This window comes from Lithobates pipiens, unplaced genomic scaffold (assembly GCF_037356315.1).
Source record: "Lithobates pipiens isolate NorthernLeopardFrog02 unplaced genomic scaffold, aLitPip1_a1.2 Scaffold_52, whole genome shotgun sequence".
Lineage (NCBI taxonomy): Eukaryota > Metazoa > Chordata > Amphibia > Anura > Ranidae > Lithobates > Lithobates pipiens.
Window position 1 is genome coordinate 4,990,938 of NW_027507875.1, and position 20,904 is coordinate 5,011,841.

General features: G+C 49.9%; 2 pseudogenes; both read left to right on the forward strand.

Annotated features, from left to right (window-relative positions):
* The first annotated feature begins 675 nt into the window (after window positions 1-675).
* On the forward strand, window positions 676-794 carry LOC143957587 (5S ribosomal RNA; annotated as a pseudogene).
* Window positions 795-883: 89 nt separating this feature from the next.
* LOC143957519 (5S ribosomal RNA) lies at window positions 884-1,000 on the forward strand (annotated as a pseudogene).
* Window positions 1,001-20,904: the final 19,904 nt, after the last annotated feature.

Here is a 20,904-nt window from a genome sequence, read left to right on the forward strand (position 1 = left end):
TAAGCAGGGTTGGCCTTGTTTAGTCCCTGGATGGGAGACCTTTGGGAATACCAGGTGCCGTAGGCTTTTTTTAAATATGTTGTTGGCATCGACGACCTGTTTTATTTTTCTGCTCGTTTGCCGAGGGGATCATCTTGGCTTTTGTCTAGAGGGTTGAGAGTGGCGATCAAAATTGCCTATGTTCATATCAGCCTGAATGCGCCAGCTATCGTCTGATCTCGGATGCTAAGCAGGGTCGAGCCTGGTCAGTAACTGAATGGGAAACCGCCTGGGAATATTGGGTGCCGTAGGATTTTTTTTAAATATGTTGTTGGCATCGATTACCTGTTTTATTTTCTGCTTGTTTGCCGAGGTGACCATCTTGGAGTTTGTCAAGAGGGTTGAGAGTGGCAAGCAAGATCGCCTAATCCCACATCACCCTGAATGCGCCAGATATAGTTTGATCTCGGATGCTAAGCAGGGTCGCGCCTGGTTAGTCCCTGGATGGGAGACCTTTGGAAATACCATGTGTCATAGGCTTTTTTTTTATATGTTGATGGCGTCGACGACCTGTTTTATTTTATTGCTTGTTTGCCGAGGTGACCATCTTGGCGTTTGCCGAGGTGACCATCTTGGCGTTTGCCGAGGTGACCATCTTGGCGTTTGCCAAGAGGGTTGAGAGTGGACAGCAAGACCTCTTACGGCCACATTACCCTTAATGTTCCCGATCTTGTCTGATCTTGAATGCTAAGCGGGGACGGGCCTGGTTAGTACCTAGATGGGAGACCGTCAGGGAATAACAGGTGCTGTAGGCTTTTTTTAAATATGTTGTTGGCGTCGACGACCTGTTTTATTTTTCTGCTTGTTTGCCGAGGTGACTATCTTGGCCTTTGTCAAGAGGGTTGATAGTGATCATCACCCTGAATGTGCCCAATCTCCTCTGATCTTGGATGCTAAGCAGGTTTGGGCCTGGTTAGTACCTGGATGGGAGACCTTCTGGGAATACCAGGTGCCGTAGGCTTTATTTTAATATGTTGTTGGCGTGGACGACCTGTTTTAATTAAGCCTCTAGTCTGGTTGCTAGGTTTACAAAAAGTTGTCACTAAATGATATATTGCTCACAAATGCCATAGTTATATGTGGAATTGCACCCCAAAATATATTCTGCTGCTTCACCTGAGTACAGGGATACCACATATGTGGGACTTTTTCGGAGTCTAGCCGCGTACGGCACCCTGAAATCCAATCACTGCCTTCAGTGCAATCACTGCCTTCAGGATTTCGGAGGGTGCAAATTTTTGATTTCACTCCTCACTACCTATCACAGTTTCGAAGGCCATAAAATTCTAAAACAACACAAAACCCCCCAAAGGACCCCATTTTGGAAAGTAGACACCCCAAGGAAATTGCTGAGGGGCATGTTGAGCCCATTGAATATTTTTTTTTGTCCCAAGTGATTGAATAATGATACAAAAAAAAGTTTACAAAAAGTTGTCACTAAATGATATATTGCTCACACATGCCATAGTTATATGTAGAATTGCACCCCAAATATATATTCTGCTGCTTCTCCTGAGTACGGGGATACCACATATGTGGGACTTTTTGGGAGCCTAGCCACGTATGGGACCCTGAAAACCAAGCACTGCCTTCTGGATTTAAATATAAAACGCTACCAAAAAAACTGTTAGCAATCGCAGGGATCAGGCCTGACTCTGCGAATGCTGCAGTTATGTGTTTAGTGTTTTGTAAGTGACAGTGATCGATCAATACTGCACTTGGGTGGGCTGGGCGGAGGGGCAAAACGCAGGTGCTTGCAGGTATCTGGGCTGATCCCGCTAACAATGCGTTTTTTTGGAACCCTAAACTGCTGGGGACATTAGTATAGATCTGATCAGTCAGATATTGATCTGTTCAGATTCTATACCACTAGGGGAGGTTTAAGCTTTTCGCGTGGGTGTTAGCAGTACTGGCACTAACCTAGCGCTGCCTTGGGCGACGCAGACCCTGACCCTAAAACCTAATTGAAATCACCCGCCGGGTGATCAGGGGCTTAAACCTTTATTGGGTAATAAATGGTGGGTGCCCTGATGCTATAAAAAGCAAACTAACTAACCAGAATCACCCATAACACTCATACGGTGATCACTGGTGAAAGGGTTAACTAGGGGAAATCAGGGGGTTAAAATCTTTATTAGGTAGTATATGGGGGTCCCTGGCGCTAAATAAAAACCTGACGGGGAACCTAAATAACTAACTGGCTAACCAGCGTCACCAGTGACACTTATACGGTGATCGCTGGTGAAAGGGTTAACTAGGGGCAATCAGGGGGTTAAAACCGTTATTGGGTAGTATATCGGGGTACCTAGCGCTATAAAAACCTGGCGGTGAACCTAAAAAAATAACTAGCTACTTAGCGGCACCAGTGACACTAATGCAGCGATCAGAAAAACGATTGCTTAGTGACACTGGCAAAAGGGGGTGAAAGGGTTAACTCTAGGGGCAATCAGGGGGTTAAACCTTTATTGGGGGGGGTAGGGGGCTACCCTGGACCTAACATTAACTGCCCTGACAGCTTTTACTGTCACAACTGACACTAAATGCAGTGATCAATAAATAAATGATCACTGCAATCAGTGACACTGTGACTGGGAGGGGGAGGGGGGCGGGGGGTTTGTGTGTCTATGTGTGCCTACATGTCAGTGTAGTGTTGGTGCACACTTACTTTCACTGTTCTCCTCGTAGTCCGGTCAATAAGACCGCCCCGAGGAGAATGACATCACTTCCTCCCTGCCTGTGTTTACTATACACAGCGGGGGAAGCTTCTCATTCGCCAGGAGCGATCGAGAGGGGATGGCCAGAGACCAACGGCCATCCCCTCCTCCCGGATCGCTCCTGAAGCGAAACGGACCGCCGCATCCAGCGTGAGGGAGGTCCGATCGGACCCCCCACCCGCTGGAAGGCGAGCACGTACATGTACGTGCTTTCATAGTTTCATAGTTAGTTAGGTTGAAAAAAGACACCAGTCCATCCAGTTCAATCTGAGTGAGTGTCTACAATTGTCCCTATTCCTGTACATTGCACACTCACATTGGTCCCTACCCTCAAGGAGCCCACAATCCAAGGTCCCTATGCATATACTAGGGCCAATTTTGAACAGAGGCCAATTAATCTACCTGCATGTCTTTGGATTGTGGGAGGAAACCGGAGTACCCAGAGGAAACCCACACAGGTATAGGGAGAACATGCAAACTCCAGGCAGGTAGTGTTGTGGTTGGGATTTGAGCCAGTTACCCTTCTTACTGCTAGGTGAGAGTGCTAACCACTACACCACTGTGCTGCCCTTGTGCCTGTTGGTGCCACTGCACCGACGTACATTGCCATGCGGCGGTCCTTAAGTGGTTAAGGATGATAAAATAAATTGTCTAACATGCTATAGAAGCAGTGTCAGAGTTATGAGCTTTAATCAGAACTCATTGCTTGGGTTAATCACTGAATTTTGTGGACCCAAAAATATTGCTTGACTGCGTTAGGAATGAAAAAGTATATAGCTCAATCAACTGCCTGAGTTATGAGCTTTAATCAGAACTCATTGCTTGGGTTTACCCACTGAATTTTGTGCACCCAAAAATATTGCTGGATGGAGTTAGGAATAAGAAAGAGAGCAGGGATTTCAGTCTGATCCCTCTTGGGAAAGTCTACAGAGAGCCCCCGCTCTCTGGAAGTAAAGGGCGGCTGTTGGAAGACCATCTTACATTTCAATTGTAAGCTATAATTAAGCCTCTAGTCTGGTTGCTTGGTTGTTCTGAAGTAGAAGGCTGAGGGACTGGGTCAATCTCAGTTTGTGCTGGACTTGCGGAAGAGTGCTCATTCCTCTGAGAAGGCCGGGCTAGATCTGATTCAGTCTCTCTTCCAACTGCTTCTAGGGCAACATGGCAGGCAGTCCAAATGTTTGGTTATGGCCTATGAAGTGAATGGCAGATCCTATTCTAACTATTCATCCTTTCTTCCTGGGAATTCGGTGTTTTAATCTTGGAATGGTTCTTAGCTTTTCTTGGTTAGAGTATGAGGGCACCATACTACAGCCAACAAACTTTGGCCAGGCCAAAATCAACGTGCCCTATTCTTGGTTCAGACTTTAGGGACTGGGTCAAGATGTCTTCTCCCCATAGGGGAAAAGGTATGACACATGCCATTCCCACACAAATAGGTTTAAACGCCCATAATTTAAGCCATATGAAAGTTTTCAATGAAAACTATTCATTAATGTCCATGTATAGTGTAGCCAGTAGCAAGCAAAAACAGAGTAGGGTTCAGGCACAATGCACGTAGGTATCACTTGCTGCCCATTTGCTAGAGCAGGATTTAGACAGGACCCCCTCCCAAGCCCACTGTAGCATTGTTTGTATATAATGCTGTTAACTACCCGTTTGCTGCTCATTAGTATGCCCACCTTGGAGCAGTTTAGAATGCATTGCCAGTGATTTCCCCTTGCGCATATGCTCTGTGGTCCCAACAGAGCACATTTCATAGGCAATGTAAACAGTAAATGGCTGCTCTACTAGAGCCGACCTTTGGTTTATATGAAATTCAAATGATGTGTTGTGCAATCAAGCCCACTGAAGCATTGTTTGTTTACAATGCCATTAATTCCCCTCCACTACTCATTTATATGCCCAACTTGGAGCAGTGTAGAATGCATTGCAAATGATTTCACCTTGCGCATATGCTTTTTGTGGTCCCAACAAAGCAGCATTCATAAGCAATGCAGATAGTGATTGGCTGCTCTAGGGGAGCCAGTTATATGAAATGCAAATGATGTGTTGCACAATCAAGCCCACTGTAGCATTTGTTTTATACAATGCCATTAATTCGCCCTTTGCTGCTGATTCATACCCAGTCTGGCGCAACATAGAATGTATTGCGCCTGATTTCCCGTTTCAGGCTCTCTGTGGTCCCAACAGAGCAGTGTTCAGATGCAATGCACATAGATTTCTTGCTGCCCATTTGTTGCAGCTAGGCTTTCGACAGGACCCCCTCCCAAGCCCACGGTAGCATTGCTGCTAATTGCTGCTAATTCATGCCCAGCCTGGCGCAGAATAGAATGCATTGCGATTGATTTCCCGTTTGAATACTGCTCTGTTGGGACCACAAAGAGCTGGAAACCGACACAATGCACATAATTGATTTATTTTTATTTTTTTGTTAGGCTTTAGTACGGTTATTAGTTAGCATTAGAACCATATTGTTTAATGTGAAAATGATGTATATTTTTACTGCTGAATGCTTTATTTTTTTAGAAGCCAGGAAAGCATTTTATTGTTTTAAAATGCCTAGCTTGTCAATATTACAATTGAGTGCAGTGTGTTTTAAAGGTTGTTAATGCAATAATTGGGGCCTAAAGCCTCAAATCATCCTCCTTGTGTTTTTTAATGTTACCAATATCTCGTTGCAGATGACTGGAATAAGCAAAAGATGTACCGTATATACTCGAGTATAAGCCGAGATTTTCAGCCTCTTTTTTGAGGCTGAAAGTGCCCCCCTCGGCTTATACTCGAGTCATCGCTGTCTGCCCGCTCGATCAGCGTGTCGAGCAGACAGACAGCGGCCATTCTATTCAAAAGCCGCGCCTCCGGCTCCGCCTTCGCCTGTGATAGGCGGAACACTGAATTTCCCAGCAGCCTGTGTTCCGCCTATCACGGACATCGTATCATCCTCGTACTACGGACGAGGATGATACGACGTCTGTGATAGGCGGAACACAGGCTGCTGGGAAATTCAGTGTTCCGCCTATCACAGGCGAAGGCGGCGGCGCAGCTTTTGAACTTTACAATGGCCGCCGACGAAGAGGGCACGGGACGGCACGGCACGGGACGGGACGGGACGGGACGGGGGCAAGGCAAGGCACGACACGGGACGGATGCAAGGAGGCAAGGCACGGCACGGGACGGAGGCAAGGAGGCAAGGCACGGGACGGAGGCTCGGGACAAAGGTAGGCTGGACACACACACACACACACACACACACACACACACACACACACACACACACACACACACACATGGATGGAGACACACACAGGGATGGATGGATGGATGGATGGAGACACACACACACAGGGATGGATGGATGGATGGATGGAGACACACACACACACAGGGATGGATGGATGGATGGATGGAGACACACACACACAGGGATGGATGGATGGATGGACACACACACACACAGGGATGGATGGACGGACACACAGGGATGGACGGACACACAGGGATGGACGGACACACACACAGGGATGGACAGGCATGTCTCACCCTCGGCTTATACACGAGTCAATAAGTTTGCCAGTTTTTTTGGGGGTAAATTGGGGGCCTCGGCTTATATTCGGGTCGGCCTATACTCGAGTATATACGGTATGTGTGAAATGCGTCCACATGACTAGTGTAGTCTGAATGTTCCCCTTATATTATTCCTTACCCATACCTTCCCCCATTAGAAACGAGACCACACCATAGGTTGGAGTAAACTGGCCACAACAGCCTTTATTAAACATAACTCAAAATTCACTCCAATAACTTGTAAATATGAAAATATATAAATATATATAAATATAAATAACTTTATTAACTTTAAACCACATTAAATAACATTAACTGCCCATTCTGGTGATCTCTGACGGTGACCCCACTTAAGCCAATACCAAATCACTGCGGTACACCTGACCAACTTCCCAAAGGCCTCCACCTGTGACCGGTCGGAGACAACTTCCGCCAGTGAACATAACCGTATTCCCTCCAACGTTCAGGAATACCCAGAGGGGCCGATCGTTAGATGAGCCCCCCACACCCTCAGATCCCTTCTGAGTACCTGTCTACCGTCAGAAACCACCAGAAAACACACCGCCACAGCCCGAAAGGGTGACTCCCTCAACCTTGAGGGCCACCCCCCACCCTAAGAGCTTTTTGTATCCCTTCCTGTAAGCCCAAGGACCAAAGGTCAATCCCCACATCCGATAGGTGAACCCCATCCTGCCGCAGGTAAAGACCCACATTCACCTCCAACTCCCGATGCCGAACCACAATGCCCCCGTTCTGCACCACAAACCGCCCAACCACCTTATTCACCCTTATCCTAGTCTTCTCAATGCTGGCTAAAGACCTAGCCCACCGCCACACCGTTCTGGCCACAATGTCCGACCACACCAAAATGGTGCCCGGGAACAGGACTCGCAGGCGCAACACGTCCGCCTTAATGTCCGCTAAAATATCCTTCACCTTGCGAACACCCAGGTCGTTTCCCCCAGCATGAACCACCAGCACATCCGGGGGCCTGTCTCTCAAAGCGAAGCGCTCCACCTCCCTCATAACACGCTCCCATCGCATACCCGGGAACCCCAACCACATCACCCTAGCCACCCGCCTGGGGATACCCAATTGCCTGCCTGCTGGTAGAGAATCACCTCTCCTGGCCCCCCAGCACACGTACGAATGCCCCAGGATCCAAACGAGGCATGGAGAACCTCCATCTGGAATAAAAACAAAAGAAATAACACAACAACCAACGTAATGTTACAATCACAGTACTTCCCCCAAAAAACTCCCAACAACAAGCAACACCCCCAGCCGCACCCCCACATCACCCCAGTAACAACTGCGGCCGGACATAGGACCGGAACCTCCGGGACTCCCACCTACCGATCCGGCGAACTACCGCCTCCTCCAGCCCACATCGTGCAGCTTCCGTTGCCGCCCCGATCCGGAAAGAGTGTGACGCATATTCCCGCTCATCCAAACCCACCGCTCTCAGGCATTGCCGAAAAACCGACACAAACTGAAACCGGGATAGAAAAGAGCCCTCCGCATGCACCAAAAAGGGGCCCGCCCCCGCAGGCCGCACCGCCCGGAAAGCCCGTACCGCCGCCACCGGGCACACAGCCAAGCCCGGCAGGGCAAGCAGCGTAATCGCCACTCCCTTGCCCCGTTGATCAGTCTTGGACCTACGCAACCGTATACTCACCCGATCCGCAACCACCTGCACATCCTGATCCAGCAAACCCCCAGCCACCCGTTTCGAGCGACACACCAACTCCCCTATTCTAAACGCCCCATAAAACGCCAACGAAAAAGCTGCCGTAAACAGAACGGTCTCGTAAGCAGACGAGCAAACGTCCACCAGCCGAGAACAAATTGCCACCAAATTGTCAAACGACACCGGCCGGCGCGCATCCCCACCCTTCCGATCTTTCCTGTACCCCTTCAACGTCTGCCGCACCCAAAAATCCTTCGTCCCGTCCGGCTCCCCCCACATCTTAAACAAAAAGGCCAACCCTGCCAGCTTCCGCTCGATAGACGCAGGCGACAGTCCCATCTCTATGTTCCGGGCCACCCAGTACAATACCACCCAGCGCTGGTCGGAGCCCTGACCAGCTACGCCAACCTCCCGCAGTAACACCCACCATTCCGCCCACACCCTGGAATAAGCTGACCATGTAGCCTCACTCAATGACCTCTTCAACCAACCTGCGGCGATTCCTAGGGCAGCTCCCACATCCACCCGGGGCAGGGTGCCCCCGACTCCTCCGCTCCCGGCGCCAGCTGCCGGAACTTGTCCCACTGAAAACGAGAGAGCGAGTCAGCCAAGGAATTCTCCACCCCAGGTATGTGCACTGCATAAACGTAAACATTGAGCCGCAAGCATCGAAAAACCAGCTGCCGTAGCAGCCGGATGACCGGGGGTGAGGAAGCAGTCATCCGATTGATGACCTGAACCACCCCCATGTTGTCGCAATTGATGCGCAACTTCAAATTACAAAACTCCTCCCCCCACAGCTCCAAAGCCAACACTACCGGGAATAATTCTAGCAAAACCAAATTGCCCAACAACCCCGCCACCTCCCAGGAGCGCGGCCAAGGTTCAGCACTCCACCGGCCCCGAAAAAATGCCCCATAACCCGTAGACCCAGCCGCGTCAGTAACCAACTCCACATCGAAGTTGCTCACTGGCCCTGACATCCACATGGCCCGCCCGTTATACGACTCCAAGAATTCATGCCACGCCCGCAGGTCCTCCCTGTGTTCCTTCCGTAAACGCACAAAATGGTTAGGTCCGGTCACCCCGGCGGTGGCCCCCGACAGCCGTCGGCAGAACACGCGGCCCATAGGGATGATCCGGCAAGCGAAATTTAGCTTGCCCAACAAGGACTGCAGGGCCCTAAGCTGAACCTTCTGCCGGCCCTGCATCCCCGCCAACTCTGCTTGCAGATCCCGTAATTTATTCTCTGGCAATCGACACTCCATTGCCAGCGAATCAATCACTATCCCCAAAAAGCTCAATTCCGTAACCGGGCCTTCCGTCTTATCCCCCGCCAACGGCACCCCGAACCTGCCCGCAATGTGCTGCAACGTGGACAGAAGAATCGCACACACACTGGAGGCAGGCGGGCCCACGCACAGAAAGTCATCCAAATAGTGGATGACCGACTCTAGGCCCGAAACATCTCTCACCACCCATTCCAAAAATTAGCTAAAAGCTTCAAAATAGGCGCAGGAAATGGAACAACCCATGGGCAGGCACAAATCTACATAAAACTTGCCCCGCCAATGGCACCCCAATAGCCGGAAGCTGTCCGGGTGGACCGGTAGAAGTCGAAACGCCGATTCCACATCCGCCTTGGCCATGAGAGCCCCACGACCATACCGCCTGACCCACCGTACCGCCGCGTCAAAAGAAGTGTAGGAAACCGTACACGCCTCCGGGTCAATGAAATCATTGACCGACCCCCCTTTTGGAAAAGACAGATGATGAATCAAGCGAAACTTCCCCGGCTCCTTCTTAGGAACCACACCCAACAGGGAAACCACCAGGTCCCCCCACGGCTGTACTTCGAAAGGCCCGCCCATCCGGTGATCCAAAGCCGAGCGTAAATTCCTGGCTAACGGCGGCACCCCCTCTAAAGAACAGGGAATCCTAAAACCGTCCCGAAAGCCCGAAATCAACCCTCGCGCCGCCTCACCATCCGGATACCTATTTAGGAAAGGAAGCATCCTTCCCAGGTTCACCGGCGTCATCCCTTTTGTGACCGGCATCGCCGGCGCGCTTACCCTTTTTGAAACAGCGGGACAGGGGGTGGGTGCCGCCGCACCCGGAGCACTCATGCTTGAAACGGCACGCGCCCCCGAATTTACAAGCCCCTTCATTAAAGGGCCAGCACACCCCCCACTTTTTTCCGGCCGGCAGCCCCGAGGACGACGCACTCCCGGCCCCCCCCCCCTGAAGAAACGGAGTGGGCGTCCGCGGCGCAGACATAAGCCTCATCCATAGGCTTATGTCCTTGTGATCCCAGCGCAGTTCAGCCCGCACCGCCTTCCGCTGACGAAACTGCTCATCATAGCGCAGCCACGCCAACCCCCCATACACCCGATGAGCCTCACCAATCGCGTCCAGGTAACAAAATAACGCTGAGTAATGCTCGGGGTTCTTTTCCCCTATCACGCTAGCCAAGATAGCGAACGCCTGAAGCCAATTCGCAAATGTGCGCGGGATCAGCCGATACCTACGCTTCTCCTCGTCGTCCTTCTTGGAACTGTCCGGCTTGACCCTATCCAAGTTAAACTTCTCGAGGGGGAGTAAAGAGAAAATCTCCACATACTCACCCTTGCCGATCTTGTCCCTCACCTCCTGCTTCAAATGCGCCCACAACGGGCCCTCGAAGCAAACATAAACTCCCCCCCGGGCAGCATCCGCGAACCTAACCAGATCGGACCGCGCCCTGAACCGGTCCGGGCGCAGCAAAGGACACCTCCTCCTCCTGGGACAGCTCACTCTCGGACCCGACCTCACCAGCGCGCACCGGGGACGCCGCCATCCCCCTGTGCTCCGAGCGGTCCTTCCGGTCCATGCGATCTGGGACTGCAGGCAATGTCCTCCTCCCCCGCCACCCCCGGCATGCCGGCGTCTGAAACCGGCCCTGCCAGGCACCTTGGCGGCCCTCTGCGACCCGCCCTCCCCCCCCTCCAGCATGCGGCCCCCCCGAGGCACCCCCCACCCCCCCACCGCGCGGATCACAGCTCCCGAGCCCGCAGGCCGCTGATCCACCACCATGTGCACCCCCGCCTGACCCCCAAACCCCGAGCCACCCGCACTCCCCCCCTCCTCCACAGGGCCCCGTTCCGGCCCAGCGCCATTGCCAAGCTGCCGCGAAGCCCCGCCCCCCTCCGGTCGGCGGCGCAACGACCGCCCGGACCGGGGAGAGCCGAGTACCGGCTGTTTTGCCGGGGGGACCGAACGGTCCTCCCTCGGGCTCCGGGAGTCACGAGGTGGCCGAGGTGTAGGCCCAGGGGAAAAACGCGCCGGAGGCCGAGACCTCCGCGCGCGCAGCTGCACCTCACCTGTCCCGCCGCCGTCCTCCTCGCCATCCGCCAGGTCACCCACGCGGTCCCGCAGCCAGTCTGTGCCGTGCACCTCCGCCGCCCGTCGCAGCCGCGCGAAGAGTCCCTCCAGGTCAGCCATAGCAGAGGAGCAGCGAAAAACTGCCTCCTCTGTGTCACGCTGGGCTCCGAATGATCCCTTAAAGCCACACCCCTCCCTTTTATATGACCCCTCCCCTACACTAAGTTTGCTTCCTGCAAACCTTTTTCCTCAGCTCCACCCATAAAGCTTAACCCTCTGTGTCCCTCATCCACACTGTCATGTCCAGCACTCCTTATATCATTGCATTCTTAATCCGTGCTTCTCTTGACCATAGTTTGGTGTCTTTGGTGTTATCTTTGTGAAACAATATAAAAGGCAATCGGAAGTTCTGGATCTGCAGTCATTTCTTTCTTCCTTCTGACTGGAATGATCCAGTATGGCTGGGCTGCTGTTCGATCTAAAGTAAGTGAAGGGTACACATTTTTTCTTAATTTTATACATTTATTTTTCTTTAAAGATGCATTTAGCCTTTAACTCCAGGGCACGTTCATCCCATTGGTGGTCAATGGGCAGCATGTCTCCCCTTGGTGGTCAATGGGTAGCATGTCTCCCCTTGGTGGTCAATGATGGGCAGCATGTCTCCCCTTGGTGGTCAATGATGGGCAGCATGTCCCCCCTTATCAATGGAGCCAGTCAGAGTGATAGCTATTCTGCCGTACTGGCCGAAGAGGCCGTGGTTCCCTTAGGCAGTGAACCTCAGCGTATGCCCCGCCGTTCAAGATCCCAGTGTACCCGCAGCTTCTCTCACAGGGGAAATTGGTGCACCCAGCTCCTCACAAACTGAATCTACATCTTTGGATCTTGAGCGGCAGAATTTCCAGTCATTAGGATTCTCAGTGGGGGTGATTTCTACTCTCCTAAAGGCTAGGAAACCTTCAACGAACTTTATCTATTCTAAAATATGGAATACATTTGAAACATTTGCAGAAAGTAAGCAGTGGGACCCCACCACTCCGTCCACCTCAGTAGTTTTGGAGTTTCTGCAGAATGGTTTAGATCTGCGGCTCAGTTTAACCAGTAGAGACCCACGCTATAGCCAAATGAGGGCTACAGCGTGGACCTCCTTTGGTGGGACGATGTCTATTGACGTCATCCCGTGCACGAGCAGCCTGCGTGCCCCCTGAGGGGCGCACGCGGCGCGCTCTGTGATCGGCGAGTCTACAAGACTCGCCTGATCACGGATCCGAGCAAGGGGTCGATCCCGACCCCTTACCACGTGATCAGCTGTCAGCCAATGACAGCTGATCATGTGATACAACGGAGCCGGTAATCGGCTATTGACAGCGCGAGGAGAAACAAAAAGAGCCGATCACCGGTGGCCGTGATCAGGACATCAGTCCCGATCACGGCCAGCTTACCAGTACCCACCTGCCCCCTGCCAGTGCCACCTCTGTAATAAAAAAAGGGGCCCTCCATCAGTGCCACCCAGCAGTGCCCACAGTGCCACCCAGCAGTGCCCACAGTGCCACACATCAGTGCCCACCGTGCCACCCATCAGTGCTCACAATCTGCCTCAACAACGGTGCTGCACCCCAGTGCCACATATCCGTGCCCATCAGTGTCATCTACCAGTGCCCATCAGTGCCCATCAGTCCCATCTATCAGTGGTACCTATTATTGCCACCCATCCGTGCCATCTTATCTGTGCCCATCTTTGCCCATCAGTGCCGCCTTATCTGTGCCCATCAGTACTGCCTTATCTGTACTTATCGGTGCCACTTTATCTGTGCCTATCGGTGCCACTTTATCTGTGCCTATTAGTGTCGCCCTAACTATGCCTATCAGTGCCCACCAGTGCAGCCTATCAGTGCCCACCAGTGCACTTCAATGAAGGAGAAAAATGACCTGTTTGCAAAATTTTATAACAAACTATTAAACATGATTTTTTAATTTTTTTGCATCTTTTTTTGTTTGTTTAGCAAAAAATAAAACCCCCAGCTGTAATTAAATACCACCAAAAGAAAGCTCTATTTGTGGGAAAAAAATGATAAAAGTTCCATTTGGGTACGGTGTTGTATGACCGCGCAATTGTCATTCAAAGTGCATCAGCGCTGAAAGCTGAAAATTGGTCTGGGCAGGAGGGGGGTTTAAAGAGGAAGTAAACCCTGATGGGTTTACTTCCTCTTTCATTCCCTGCAAAGGCAAAGCATAATGGACTACTATGCATCGGATAGTAGTCCATTATGTGTCACTTACCTGACACAGGAGCCAGCGAAGTCACCGCTGTCCCCTGTAGTCCGGCGCATCCATCTTTTCGGTGGGGTCTCGCAGCTCTGCTGCTATCATTGGGCGCCCATGCGCACGGGAGCCGACACGCGCGGCAGCTCCGTTGTTGGAAATGCCGCGCTCAGTGCGCCTGCGCGCCGCTGTGTACGGCGCATGCGCCGTAGACAGTGGTGCCTGTCTTCGGGCAAATATCTCCTAAACCTATGGTTTAGGAGATATTTCTTGGACCTACAGGTAAGCCTTAGTCTGGGCTTACCTGTAGGTCAAAGTGGTTTGTAAGGGTTTACAGTGCCCAGTAAGCAAGTGGTTAAAGTGGTGCTCAGGCCAAAATTACACTTTTTAAATAAAAATACCCCTATAATACACAAGCTTAATGTATTCAGTAAAGTTGGTCTGTAAACTAAGGTCCGTTTTGTTAGGTTATTACAGCATTTTGAAAGTTTATAAACCAGCAGCAGACTGTGGCCATCTTAAGTGTGGGCATCTGAAGCCAGACTGTATTTCTTCCTGGATTTCAGCCTTGCAGATCTCGCACATGCTCAATGCTGCACAAGCAGTGTAATAAGTTTCAGGTCAGGTTTCCACGGCAACGGCAGTGTTAGAGGAAGTTGCCACCCATATCTATGCAAACCCCTCCTCCCTCCAGGAACCAGTAAATATACTGCATGTACAAGGAATATTATTCAAGAAACACACACACACTATATATATATCGTGTTCTGTACATATACACACACACACATATCTACACTCAGCTGATACTTTTTTCTGTACAGCTTTTCATTTAAAAAGAAAAAAAAATTTTTTTGAAAAATAATAATGTCAGCAACACAATTCATTTATGCATCTAGACGTATTGAAGACGACTTTATGAAGTTCAAACTGTGCATATTAATTTTGAAAAATTGTGCTTGTGTTTTGGTGTTAGGCCCCTTTCACACGCGATGGATCAGTAATGATCCGCCCCGTGATGATCCGCTTGCTCAGCGGGGATCGCTCTGTTGTCCCCGCTGAGCCGGAGGATAACAGGGCGGTCCCAGTACACTGTGCATGGACCGCCCTGTCAGCTCTCCGCTCTCCTCTATGGGGGATCGTCTGTCCGTGTTCATCTGATCCTCTCTGCAGACGGATAGAAAAATAGGATTTTCCTCCATCTGCAGAATCGGACAATTACGGAGGGGGACGATATCGGGTGTTTCCGGATGTTCATCCGCCGACACCCGCTATCCCATAGGAATGCATGTATGTCCGTACTTCATCCGCAAACGGATGGATGAAATACGCACATAATGTCCGCATCTGTGAATGGGGCCTTAGATGGGATGGTGGGAGTATTTAAAAAAACTGCTTATTTACAACTATTTGCACAAACAACTTTCTCTATGTTACATAGATAATTGGGTTAAAAATAAGAAAATATTCCCCCAGCACATCGCATCGACCCCCTCCCCGTAAAATCGCATTGCCCCAGCACATTGCATCACAACGCCCCCAGCACATCGAATCGCATCTCCCCCAACACTTCTCATCGCATCGCCCAAAGCACATTGCATCACCCTGACACATCAAATCGCATCAGAAAATCGAATCGCGTCGCCCCCAACAGATCGCATCACTCAAGCACATCGCATTGAATCGCCCCAGCACATTTAATCGCATCTCTCCCAGAACATCAAATCACAACACCCAAGCACATCGCATCACATCTCCCCCAGAACATCGAATCGCATCACCCCCAGCACATTGCATCACCCCCAACACTTCGAATTGTATCAGTACATCGAATCGCATCACCCCAGCACATCTCATTGCCCCAGCAAATCGAATCGCATCTCCCCCAGCGCATTGAAATGCCCAAAGCACATCGAATCGCATCTCCCAGAACATCAAATCGCATCTCCCCCAGCACATTGAATCGCCCCCAGCAAATTGCATCGCCCAAAGCACATTGCATCACCCCAACACATCAAATCGCATCAGAACATCGAATCGCGCCACCCCAACACATCGCATCGAATCACATCACCCAAGCACATCGCATTGAATCGCCCCAGCACATCGAATTGCATCTCCCCCAGAACATCGAATCACATCACCCCAGCACATTGCATCACCCCCAACACTTCGAATTGCATTATCACATCGAATCGCATCGCCCCAGCACATCGCATCGCCCCAGCACAACGCATCGCCCCAGCAAATCGAATCGCATCTCCCCCAGCACATTGCATCTCCCAGCACATCGAATCGCCCCAGCACATCGAATCGCCCAAAGCACATTGCATCACCCCCAAAACATCGAATCACATCAGCACATCAAATTGCTTTTCCCCACCACATAGCATCAAAACGCATTGCCCAAGCACATCGCATCGCCCCAGCACATCAAATCGCATCACCAATCGCATCGAATCGCATAACCCAAGCACATCGCATTGAATCGCCCCAGCACATCGAATCGCATCTCCCCAGAACATCGAATCGCATAACCCCCAGCACATTGCATCTCCCCAGCACATCGATTCGCCCCCAGCACATCGATTCGCCCCCAGCACATTACATTGGCCCCAGCACATCGAATTGCATCTCCCCAGAACATCGAATCACATAACCCCCAGCACATTGCATCACCCCAAAACATCGATTCGCATCAGCACATCGAATCGCTTCGCCCCCAACACATCGAATCCCATCGCCCAATCGCATCGCATCTCCCCAGAACATCGACTCTCCCCAAAGCACATTGCATCACCCGCAACACATCGAATCGCATCACCCACAGCACATCACATCAAATCACATTGCCCCAGCACATCGCATCGCCCCCAGCATATCACATCACATTGCCCCCAGCACATAGAATCGCATCTCCCCCAGCACATAGAATCACATCTCCCCCAGCACATCGAATCGCAACTCCCCCAGCACATTGAATCACCCCCAGCACAACGCATCGCCCAAAGCACATTGCATCGCCCAAAGCACATTGCATCACCCCCAACACATCGAATCGCATCAGCACATCGAATCGCTTCACCCCAACACCTCGAATACCATTTCCCAATCGCATCACATCTCCCCAGAACATCGAATCGCCCCCAGCACATCACATCGAATCGCATCACCCCAGCACATCGCATCGCCCCCCAGCACTTGGCATCACATCGAATTGCATCTCCCCCAGCACATCGAATCGCATCTCCCCCAGCACATCGAATCACATCTCCCCAGCACATCAAATCACCCCCAGCGCATCGCATCTCCCAAAGTACATTGCATCACCCGCAACACATCGAATCGCATCGCCCCCAGCACATCACATCGAATCGCATCGCCCCAGCACATCGCATCGCCCCCAGCACATCGAATCGCATCTCCCACGAACATCGAATCACCCCCAGCAGATCGCATCGCCCAAAGCACATTGCATCACCCCCAACACATCGAATTGCATCAGCACATCGAATCGCTTCACACTAACACACACAAACTTTAATGGAATATCAGTCTTCGTCCATAGGGTTCAATATTTAGTTGGCACACTCTTTGCAGTTCTAACAGTTTCAACTATTCTGGGAAGGCTGTCTACAAGGTTTAGGAGTGTGTCTATGGGAATATTTGACCATTCTTCCAATAGTACATTTGTGAGGTCAGGCACTGATGTTGGACGAGAAAGGCCCATCTCGCAGCCTTCACTCTATTTCACCCCAAAGGTATTCTATTGGGTTGAGGTCAGGACTCTGCATTCCAGTCACGTTCCTCCACCCCAAACACGCTCATCCATGTCTTTATGGATCTTGCTTTGTGCACTGGTCCAAATCACTTGGTGGAGGGGGGATTATGGTGTGGTGTTGTTTTTCAGGGGTTGGGCTTGGCCCCTAAATTCCAGTGAAGGCAACACTTAAGGTGTCAGCATACCAAGAAATGTTGGACAATTTCATGCTCTCAACTTTGTGGGAAGTTTGAGGAAGGCCCCTTTCTGTTCCAACGTGACTGTGCACCAGTGTACAAAGCATAATCCATAAAAGACATGGATGAGCGAGTTTGGGGTGGAGGAGCTTTACTGGGCTGGACAGATTCTTGACCTCTGAATTAGAGCAGAGAATCCCGAGCCAAGCCTACTCGTCCACATCAGTGCCTGACTTCACAAATGCTCTTCCTGGAAGAATGGTCAAACATTCCCAAATACACACACCTAAACCTTGTGGTCAGCCTGCCCAGAAGAATTGAAGCTGTTGTAGCTGCAAAAGGGTGGGCCAACTCAATAGTGAATCCTCATTGACCACCAAGGGGAGACGTGCTGCCCATCACTGAGCACCAAGGGGAGACGTGCTGCCCATCATTGACCACCAAGGGGAGACGTTCTGCCCATCATTGACACACCAAAGGGAGACATGCTGCCCATCATTGACCACCAACGGGAGACATGCTGCCCATCATTGACCACCAAGGGGAGACATGTTGCCCATTGACCACCAATGGGATGAACGTGCCCTGGAGTTAAAGGCTAAATGCATCTTTAAAGAAAAATAAATGTAAAAATTAAGAAAAAATGTGTACCCTTCACTTACTTTAGATCGAACAGCAGCCCAGCCATACTGGATCATTCCAGTCAGAAGGAAGAAAGAAAAGAAATGGCCCGGACATTAGCATAAGGGGAGGGCCGACATGACGAGGGTGGGGGCGGTGAGGCTCGGCTGGGCGGAAAGGAAGTGTAGAGGAGGCGGGCCCTTGAGCGGGGGGGGGTGACGAGGAAAGGGGGCGGAGTCGGCGCGCAGAGTTCAGTGCGCGCTGGGGAATAGGAAGCAGGAGGAGAGTTTTTTCCCACCCTCCCTCCCTACTTGTGATTTTTAGTGGGTCACGGTGTAGTGGTATGCGGGGTGTGTTTTTTCCATGTTTCAGGGTGGCGGTTTGCTTCAGTTTTTGTTATTTGGGTAGGTTAGGGGGAATTAGTTGTCGTAGCAGCGTTAGGTCTATGGGGTCTTTGAAGGTGGTGCTGGAAAAAATAATGGAGGTTTAAGGGGGTTGGGCACAGATGGAGGTATGGGTGTCCTTTTTTCTCCCTTAAAAGGTTAATAATGGAATGGAGGAGGTTGTATCTGGAAGGAAGTTGCTGGTTTGTCCCTGAGCTTGCGTAATTACACGGCGGGGGGCCTGTTTATGGTTTACCGATACAACTGGTGGGTTAAAATTCTAATTTACCTTCAAAGACCTCTAGATCAAAAAATGGGTTAATGCTGGATGTATATATATTTGGTTTATAATGTTATTTGTTGAAAATGTATTTATATGCATTTAAGTTATGTTTCAGAGTATTTTTGTATTTTTTCATGTTTGTAATAAAGAAAAATGGGCTGCTATGGCCATTCGACTCCAAAGAGGATAATGTGTCGTCTGGTCATTTGTTAGATAAGTAATTTAGAGTATAAGTGGTTATAGAAGAGCCTCACATCCCCTAGTCATGACTGCAGATCCAGAACTTCCGATTGCCTTTTATATTGTTTCACAAAGATAACACCAAAGACACCAAACTATGGTCATGTGGACGCATTTCACACATACATCTTGTGCTCATTTCAGTCATCTGCAACGAGATATTGGTAACATTAAAAAACACAAGGAGGATGATATGAGGCTTTACGCCCAAATTATTGCATTAACAGCCTTTAAAACACACTGCACTCAATTGTAATATTGACAAGCTAGGCATTTTAAAATAATAAAATGCTTTCCTGGCTTCTAAAAAAATAAAGCATTCAGCAGTAAAAAATATACATTATTTTCACATTAAACAATATGGTTTTATGTGACTAACTAATAACTATGTGCTAACTAATAACCGTACTAAAGCCTAACAAAAAAATAAAAATAAATCAATTATGTGCATTGTGTCTGAATACTGCTCTGTTGGGACCACAAAGAGCTGGAAACCAATGGGAAATCAATCACAATGCATTCTATGCTGTGCCAGGCTGGGCATGAATCAGCAGCAAAGGGCAAATTAATGGCATTGTATACAAACAATGCTACCGTGGGCTTGGGAGGGGGTCCTGTCGAAAGCCTGGCTGCAACAAATGGGCAGCAAGAAATCTATGTGCATTGCATCTGAACACTGCTCTGTTGGGACCACAGAGAGCCTGAAACGGGAAATCAGTCGCAATACATTCTATGCTGCTCCAGACTGGGTATGAATCAGCAGCAAAGGCCGAATTAATGGCATTGTATAAAACCAATGCTACAGTGGGCTTGATTGTGCAACACGTGATTTGCATTTCATATAACTGGCTCCCCTAGAGCAGCCAATCACTATCTGCATTGCTTATGAATGCTGCTTTGTTGGGACCACAAAAAGCATATGCGCAAGGTAAAAATCATTTGCAATGCATTCTACACTGCTCCAAGTTGGGCATATAAATGAGTAGTGGAGGGGAATTAATGGCATTGTAAACAAACAATGCTTCAGTGGGCTTGATTGCACAACACATCATTTGAATTTCATATAAACCATACTCTAGTAGAGCAGCCATTTACTATTTACATTGCCTATGAAATCTGCTCTGTTGGGACCACAGAGCATATGCGCAAGGGGAAATCACTGGCAATGCATTCTACACTGCTCCAAGGTGGGCATACTAATGAGCAGCAAACGGGTAGTTAACAGCGTTATATACAAACAATGCTACAGTGGGCTTGGGAGGGGGTCCTGTCTAAATCCCGCTCTAGCAAATGGGCAGCAAGTGATATCTGTGCATTGTGCCTGAACCCTACTCTGATTTTGCTTGCTACTGGCTACACTATACATGGACATTAATGAATAGTTTTCATTGAAAACTTTCATATGGTTTAAATTATGGACGTTTAAACCTACTTGTGTGGGAATGGCATGTGTCATACCTTTTCCCCTATGGGGAGAAGACATCTTGACCCAGTCCCTAAAGTCTGAACCAAGAATAGGGCACGTTGATTTTGGCCTGGCCAAAGTTTGTTGGCTGTAGTATGGTGCCCTCATACTCTAACCAAGAAAAGCTAAGAACCATTCCAAGATCAAAACACCGAATTCCCAGGAAGAAAGGATGAATAGTTAGAATAGGATCTGCCATTCACTTCATAGGCCATAACCAAACATTTGGACTGCCTGCCATGTTGCCCTAGAAGCAGTTGGAAGAGAGACTGAATCAGATCTAGCCCGGCCTTCTCAGAGGAATGAGCACTTTTCCGCAAGTCCAGCAT